At 39.1% G+C, this 7,007-nt stretch overlaps 1 long non-coding RNA gene across 1 annotated transcript; it reads left to right on the top strand.

Moving 5' to 3' along the window:
* The first annotated feature begins 1,426 nt into the window (after positions 1 to 1,426).
* LOC148354096 (uncharacterized) lies at positions 1,427 to 2,845 on the top strand. Its single transcript, XR_015852587.1, has 3 exons — positions 1,427 to 1,529; positions 2,311 to 2,368; positions 2,498 to 2,845. It is a non-coding gene; the product is annotated as an uncharacterized LOC148354096 (long non-coding RNA).
* The last annotated feature ends 4,162 nt before the right edge of the window (positions 2,846 to 7,007 follow it).

Raw genomic sequence — 7,007 nt, 5'->3', positions numbered from 1 at the left:
CCGGCCTTACTGTGCGGAGTTTGTATGTTCTCCCCGTGCTTGCGTGGGTTTCCTCCGGGCACTCCGGTTTCCTCCCAAATTCCATTGACATTTCAGGTGAATTGGCCAGTCCAAATTGTCCCTAGGTGTGACTGAGCGAGTCAGTTGTCTGTCCCCCCGTGTGCCCTGCGATTGGCTGGCAACCAGCTCTGCGATGGGCTCCAGCCCCCCCGCGACCCTAATAAGGATCAGCGGTACAGCTGATGAGATGAGATTCAAACAATGAAGGAAGGGTATAAATAAGTAAATGTAATTATTTTGATTCAATGTATTTTAATAATTTAAATATTTAAAAAGTTTGAGAAACTCTGAGCTACACTTCTAGCACAAAATGTCTTCATGTATAATGTAATACCTCGTTTATTGCGATTTATGGGGACCGGAACCCCCCCATGATATTAAAAAAATCCCCCAAAGAGTTGACTGGGGATAATGGATTGTGTACAAAACAGCACAGTTTGTTTTAGGTGGGCCAAAATGGCACACTTCAGCAGCCTGAAATGAAAATAGTGAAGAATTTTGCTAGCACCTAAACCCGGCAAAAGTTGACCGTTGGTAACGAATCTTTGCCATAATTGTGCATTTTATTTCAGGCGGGCCAGAACAGTACATCTACCGTTATACGTGTCGTCTGCCAGATCCTGTTCGTAGCAATATGGAATTGGGGATATGGATCACGGCTGCACGAGTGCAGTTAACTTTACGGCTAAATAACAGCAAAAATAGCTGCCAGGCCAGACAAAATTTTGCTCTGCCGGCCTTAGTGCAGCAATATATGATCTGGGATAACCGATCACATCAATGAGTGAAATTCCCTTTTTTTGTGGACAGAACCGCAAAAAAAAAGAAAGATAGCAGGCCTGACAAAATGCGCTCGGCTGGCCCCTGCTCACAGCAATATGTGATCAGGGATAATGGATTGCGGAATATTTTCCAACTGGGGCCGCAAAGTTCAAAGTAGAAAGGGATTATATACGTATGTGCTGTGTATAATTGCACTCTATGTGTCTGATATACCATATCCAGAACTGAAACGTGATTATCGTTTTGCTTTTTTTGATTCCGAACCTGCATCCAAATGTATGCAAATCCAAATAACCCTGCACACTGAAAATAAAAATTATTGAAGCCTGGTTTTTACATTCCAGTCAGTGTGTAGTTTTACATATGCACAAGTGGTTGTGAATAAAAGATGAGGGGGGAAGAGTTTTTTTTTTTAAATTTTTATAATCGAATCAGATAATACGTACGCGTCACAGTCAATGTTATAACAAAGCAAATTGTTATTGTGACTCGTCGTGATAAAGGAAAGTCGTTTTGATGACACGTACCTTTATTCTCAGAATTCATTTTCACCGCAATTAATTCTGATGCGTTCAGTAGCAATGGGAAAAGCGATTAAAAGCAAAAAAATGTTTTATTGTCTTTATAATTGAGTTTTTATTCCCAGTACAGAGGACCGCGAGTACCATATGGCAGCTGACATTCATGTAAGCTTTCAGATATTAAATACATATCCCTTCTATTGCGCTTTTTAAAGGTGAGGCATACGGATTTCCTCTTGTGACTGAATTGTTTTTTTCCCCGATATTTAATTATATATCTATACATCAGTCACCAATCCCAAAGCTGCTAAAACCTCCTACTGGGAAGAGTTTCTTAATTAAAGCTTTATGTACGTATTTGATTCGTCCGCGAAGAGGTGAAGTCTCAGACGTAGCAATCTTATATAAAGCGCTTTGAACCCCGAGGTGTTTGTAATGTGAAAATTCAGCTGCACTGTTTGTCTAAATTAAAAGCTTACGCGGTATGAAAAAGAATGTAAACCTTTTGGAATTACATTGAAAAAAAAAATCATTAAGTATCCTATGCCCAATACTTAATGTAAAACCTTTAATGTTTTGTTGCTTTTAGTTAAAGCAGACATGTTTTATGTGTGTCATTTTGACGAAGATCAGATCACATGTGGTTACTTATTCCTCCCCCTTCTGTCATTGTTTGCATGCTATCCTGATTAAAATATGCAAACTTATAAATGTTTGAGGGTTTTTTGTCAAAACTTCCGCCATTTATTTTATCCCTTGGATTTTAACATGGATCAGATTACATTTGATGGGGATTTTGTACAGGAACGTGAGGAATTCCAATAGGTTCACATACTTTATTAGACCACTGTAATGAGAGTTTGCAAAAAAAAAAAGTATACCTAATGCATGCATGTGTTTATAAGTGAGCATTTGATAGCTCGTCTCAATTTACGTTCCATTACAGGACGTAAGGAGGACTTGTTGACCGGACTCACTCTTAATAAGACTCTCAAATGAGTGATGTAGGTTGGTCCCCCAGAGACGGTGTTGTGCATTAAAGCTGATAATAAATATGAAATTCTTTCTCATTAAACAATATCGCATATAGCTAGCAGCCTTCCTCCTAGTCACATACCTTTCCCCCCCTGCAGGGAACAACTTAGGTCATTACAGTCTGCTGTCAAAACCTGTGACCGCTCCGTGTTGGAGCTCCCGGATTAAAGGCTCTGAAAACAAGAACAAGGGGGAAGTCAGCTGAAAACTGACACAGAGAGCAAGGCCTTAAATAGTTTCTCTCTTTTTTTTTTCCTTTGCCACAGTTGACCGCATGCTGGGCTTCGCTGATTCTTTGCAGGGAGCTGCACTAATGTGAAGGATATGGAACAAAAAAAAGAAAAATGTACATATTTCTTTTAGTCTTTAGTCCACTGAAAAAGCAATTACATTCACTAAAAAAACAGAAAAGAAAAAAACCTTCATTGAAAACTCGTTTTGCTCTTTTTAAGGATTATTTTTCTAATGTATATATTTAAACTCGTTTTTTATTACCTTAAAAATAATAAATTATAAGTAATGCCAATAATTATGATATGTCAAATGTAAATATACTATATTGGTTTGACTAAAATGATCATGTAACTTTGCCCCTAAAAACATTTTAAATGTTTTTTTTTCTTGTAATTTTTTGACAAGCGTACAAATTTCAAACTTTATGGTGTTTGTACGTATGACGAGGTACATCTCTGAAATGCCTGATGTGCTATTGGTAGACGTCGTATAAAAATCTGGTCTGCTATTGATTTGCGTCACGGCATCATGAGGACGACGGCATGCTATTAAACTAATGCCTTGCTCTCGGTTTGTTTAAAATCTTGTGTGCTTCAAAAAAAACTACGGGTTGGTACTGAGGTTGACCGATTATCAAGAGGAATGATGGTCGGCACTGATATCGGTATTTTAATTTTTTCAACAGGCCTATTATTTCGTCTTAGATAAAGCCAAAGCCTTTCTCTCACCTCTCCTGCTGTTTGTCTCACATTCTACCTACCTTGCGCCTTGATTGGATAAGCAACTGGGGCAGAGCCAATAAGCCGGAAGAATAACATAAAAGCAAAAATAAAGAGCAGCAGATTTGATGACTCCTGAGTCTCAACATGCCTACGAATCAAGACTTAAAAAGTCCTTGATAGAAAAGCGTGTTTGTGGTTAAGAGATAGCGTAAAAAGTGTAGTAAACTTGTTTGAGGGAAGCATGTTCAGGTGGAGACTGATGTATTGTTTTTTATAATAACATTACTTTGTTGGAAGTGGATGCTGAATGATTAGTGGTTTTCATAACAATAAATTTGTTGGTCTGGCTCTAAAACAGGAGCGCCTACACTTTTCATCTAGCAACTCTGTTGAAATGTCAATGCACCTTTTGATTTAAGTTAGATTATACCATGTTGGTTGCATTGACATCGTTTAGTTATTCATTCATCGTAAACGCTTTTATGTACCTGTATACGAGTTGCTGCTAAACCTTATTTCATTTCCTTTTTGGTTTAAGCGAAAGATTAGTCATGTTAGCCGTGTCAAAATTCTAATTTATTTACTGTAAAAGGTTTCAGAGAGCTAACTAAATCTGTATTTGAATTTACAGAAAATATTTTTTTGTCTTACTTCATTATTTGGCTTTTACAGCAAACAAATATCTGCTCTAAATATTGGTTATTGGGCTTCTTTTAATACTAGTAATCGGTATCAGTATCAGCCCTGAAAAAAACATATCGGTAGATCTTTGGTTAGTATGATACATTCATGTATTTTTTGTTCTTTATCTATTAGCCAAGGGTCCCAAGACTTGGAATGAAGCAAAAAAACATAACCATGGAAACAAAGCTATAGATTGTTTCCATTGCCAAGGAATACAGCCCTTAGCAGTCAACTACTGACGGTCTACTGCACCTCTTATAGGGTTTGGGGTTTTGGTTTTTGCTTTGATGTTTTGATTGGCTTTTTTTCTGTATTCCGAATAGTTTTAAAAATGACATTCTTTCTCAAAAAGTACAGCAAAAAAGAAATCCGTAAAAATGATTTGTCCTTCGAGTCTTTAACAGTAGAGGATTGATGGTGTCCCAGCATCCACATGAAGGTCATGAGCGAGCCCCATGTTATGGCTGAGGTCACCCGCACCCTTGTTCTTCATCAAGCTCCTGAATGGTTCCCCTGATTATCTCATAGTTTCACTGGACATTCTCTTGTCTCGGCTTTAAAAAGGTCCCCATTACTTCCAGCTCGCCAAACTTGTCAAAACCAATTAGCTGTCCTATTATTCCCTCAACTGATTTCAGCGGCACCCTCCACCCTTTCGCATTCCCCCCCTCACCTCACAAATCCTTGACCCTGCGCTTTTCTCAATCAAAACTCCCAACGCGACCTGGGCAACCCCTAAACTCCACACCATCCCCGTCATGTGGATTTTCCTCCCCCCCTCTTTTTGCGCCCTATTTTTCCACCCAGTACACGTAGTTCTTTCTTTGAGGGTTAACATTGGGGAATCCGCTTCTCACATATACGAACACATTTTTTTCAGAGCTTGCAAATATTGAAAATCATATTTCAGTATGGAAAGAATTTTCAGACCAAAAAAAATGTTCCACACGCAGCCCAGTGGATGATTTTCTGAGTATGTCAAAAAAGGGATTCTCTAGGGTCATTTTTTAAAAGTTATGATTTTTTAAAATACCATAAATTCCAGACAATAGAGCGCACCTGATTATAAGCCGCACCCACTGCATTCTAAGAGGAAAACTGATTTTGTACTTACACAAGCCGCACCTGTATATAAGCCGCATGCGCCCACATTAAAAAAAAATGTAACACAAACACAAAATTAACCCAGACCCGACTTTAAGTCCCGCGATTGAAATCGAATGCCCTTCATTACAGTAGACAGTCCAAAAATCACAGCCGGCAAAATGAACGGAAAATTATACCGGTACTTAAGGTTTGATGCAGACCTGCAGAGTCCGGGTCCCGTTGAAAGTAATCCAAGGAAAAAAGTGTGTATTTCCAAAGGTAAGGGTGGGAATAATATATATCCACTATTGTCCGCCGTATCCACAAACACTCACCTTTACCGGTCCACACTTCCCGTCAGCCCTCGTTTTTTCGCCCCTTCTTTTTTATTCGCCCGTGCAAAACATATGAGAATAACTGTCTGAAATAAATACATTACAAAATATACAGTTGCAAATACATATTATACATGGTTACACATATTTACAAAGAAAGACGGTACACCGAGAGTTTTCAAAGCTTTAATAATAATATAACTTTCATCCTAAATGATGCCTGACAGGGCAGTTAATGGTAGCAACACGCTCGCAACACAATAAACGGGTCTGTCAAAAAAACATACCGTACTTGTAAAAATCACGGTAAACCGTCCTCATCTTCCTCCTTAGAACTGAAGCCATCAAACTCGTCTTCCTCTGTGTCAGGAAGAAACTTTGTCATATAGACGTCGTCCCACGCTCTCGCAGCCGGACTCGCGCTGTCACTATCGCTGGAACTTTCATCCACTCCTGATTCTGTGCCCTCCTTTCCGTCACGCAGCAGACCGGCTTTTCGGAAACCGTTGGTGATGGTGGATTTTTTGATGCTGTCCCACGCTGTCAGGATCCACTGGCAGACTTGCGAAAAAGTTGCCTTTCGCATGCGGCCAGTTTTAGTGAAAGATTTATCGCCGTTAGTCAAGCCAAGAAGTTGCAGTCTTCCTCGGCGCATATATTCCACCGGTCTAAATCTTACCTTTTGTACTCGAGCGCCGCTGGCGGCCGTTAGAAAAATTACATAAATTGGCCCTATCACTGAATAAGCCGCAAGGTTGAAAGTTCGGGGAAAAAGTAGCAGCTTATAGTCCGTAATTTACGGTAAATGTAAACATGTTGCTCCGTCTGGCCACTAGAGGGAAGTAATAAACATAATCACAGCTTTAGTGGGCCCAGCTTAGTAGTTTGATTTAAGGTAGTCAAAGGCTGCATTAACAAATTGATAAAGTGATTGTTTAAAACGTTGGCAAATAATTACATCATCGATGCGTCATGTTGCGTGATTCATACCAGCACATTTAATCAATGCAAAACAGATCATTGGAACTCGTTGTGAAGTTGTAAGGTTGTAGTACCACTTTGGCCCAGCAGAGGACGCCTTGGGGACGTTTTTTTGAAACGTTAGTTTACACTACTTTGAAATCCTTTATATTAAATATTGACGGTTTCATGACAATTTTATTTGTAATGATGCAAACACTTTAAATTTACTAATTTTCAATAAAACAAAGTGCTTCAGAAAGAGAAAAAAACAATGATGAGAACAGAAAGTCTGGATCCGGCCCAGAGCCAGACTACCTTTGACATCGCTGGCCTAGGTGCCATTTCCCTACGTATGTTATTAATAACATTTCTTTGTACCATCTTTCTTTGTAAATATATGCTGTTTCAACGTGGGCACAAGCAGCTAATAGTTGCGTGCAGGATATATTTATGTACAAGATATTTTTTCCCTTGGAAATGTATTGGATGCGGGTTGTAGTCAGGTGCGGCTTTTGGACCAGAAAAGACAGTACTGACAAAAACTCTAGGCTTGAACCTAACTGCAAAATGTGCATCTAGTAATT

Source organism: Urocampus carinirostris, chromosome 13 (genome assembly GCF_059441175.1).
Source record: "Urocampus carinirostris isolate Australia breed hairy pipefish chromosome 13, RoL_Ucar_1.0, whole genome shotgun sequence".
NCBI lineage: Eukaryota > Metazoa > Chordata > Actinopteri > Syngnathiformes > Syngnathidae > Urocampus > Urocampus carinirostris.
The sequence above is the reverse complement of the archived record's forward strand: the minus strand, read 5'-3'. Positions and strand labels throughout refer to the sequence as shown.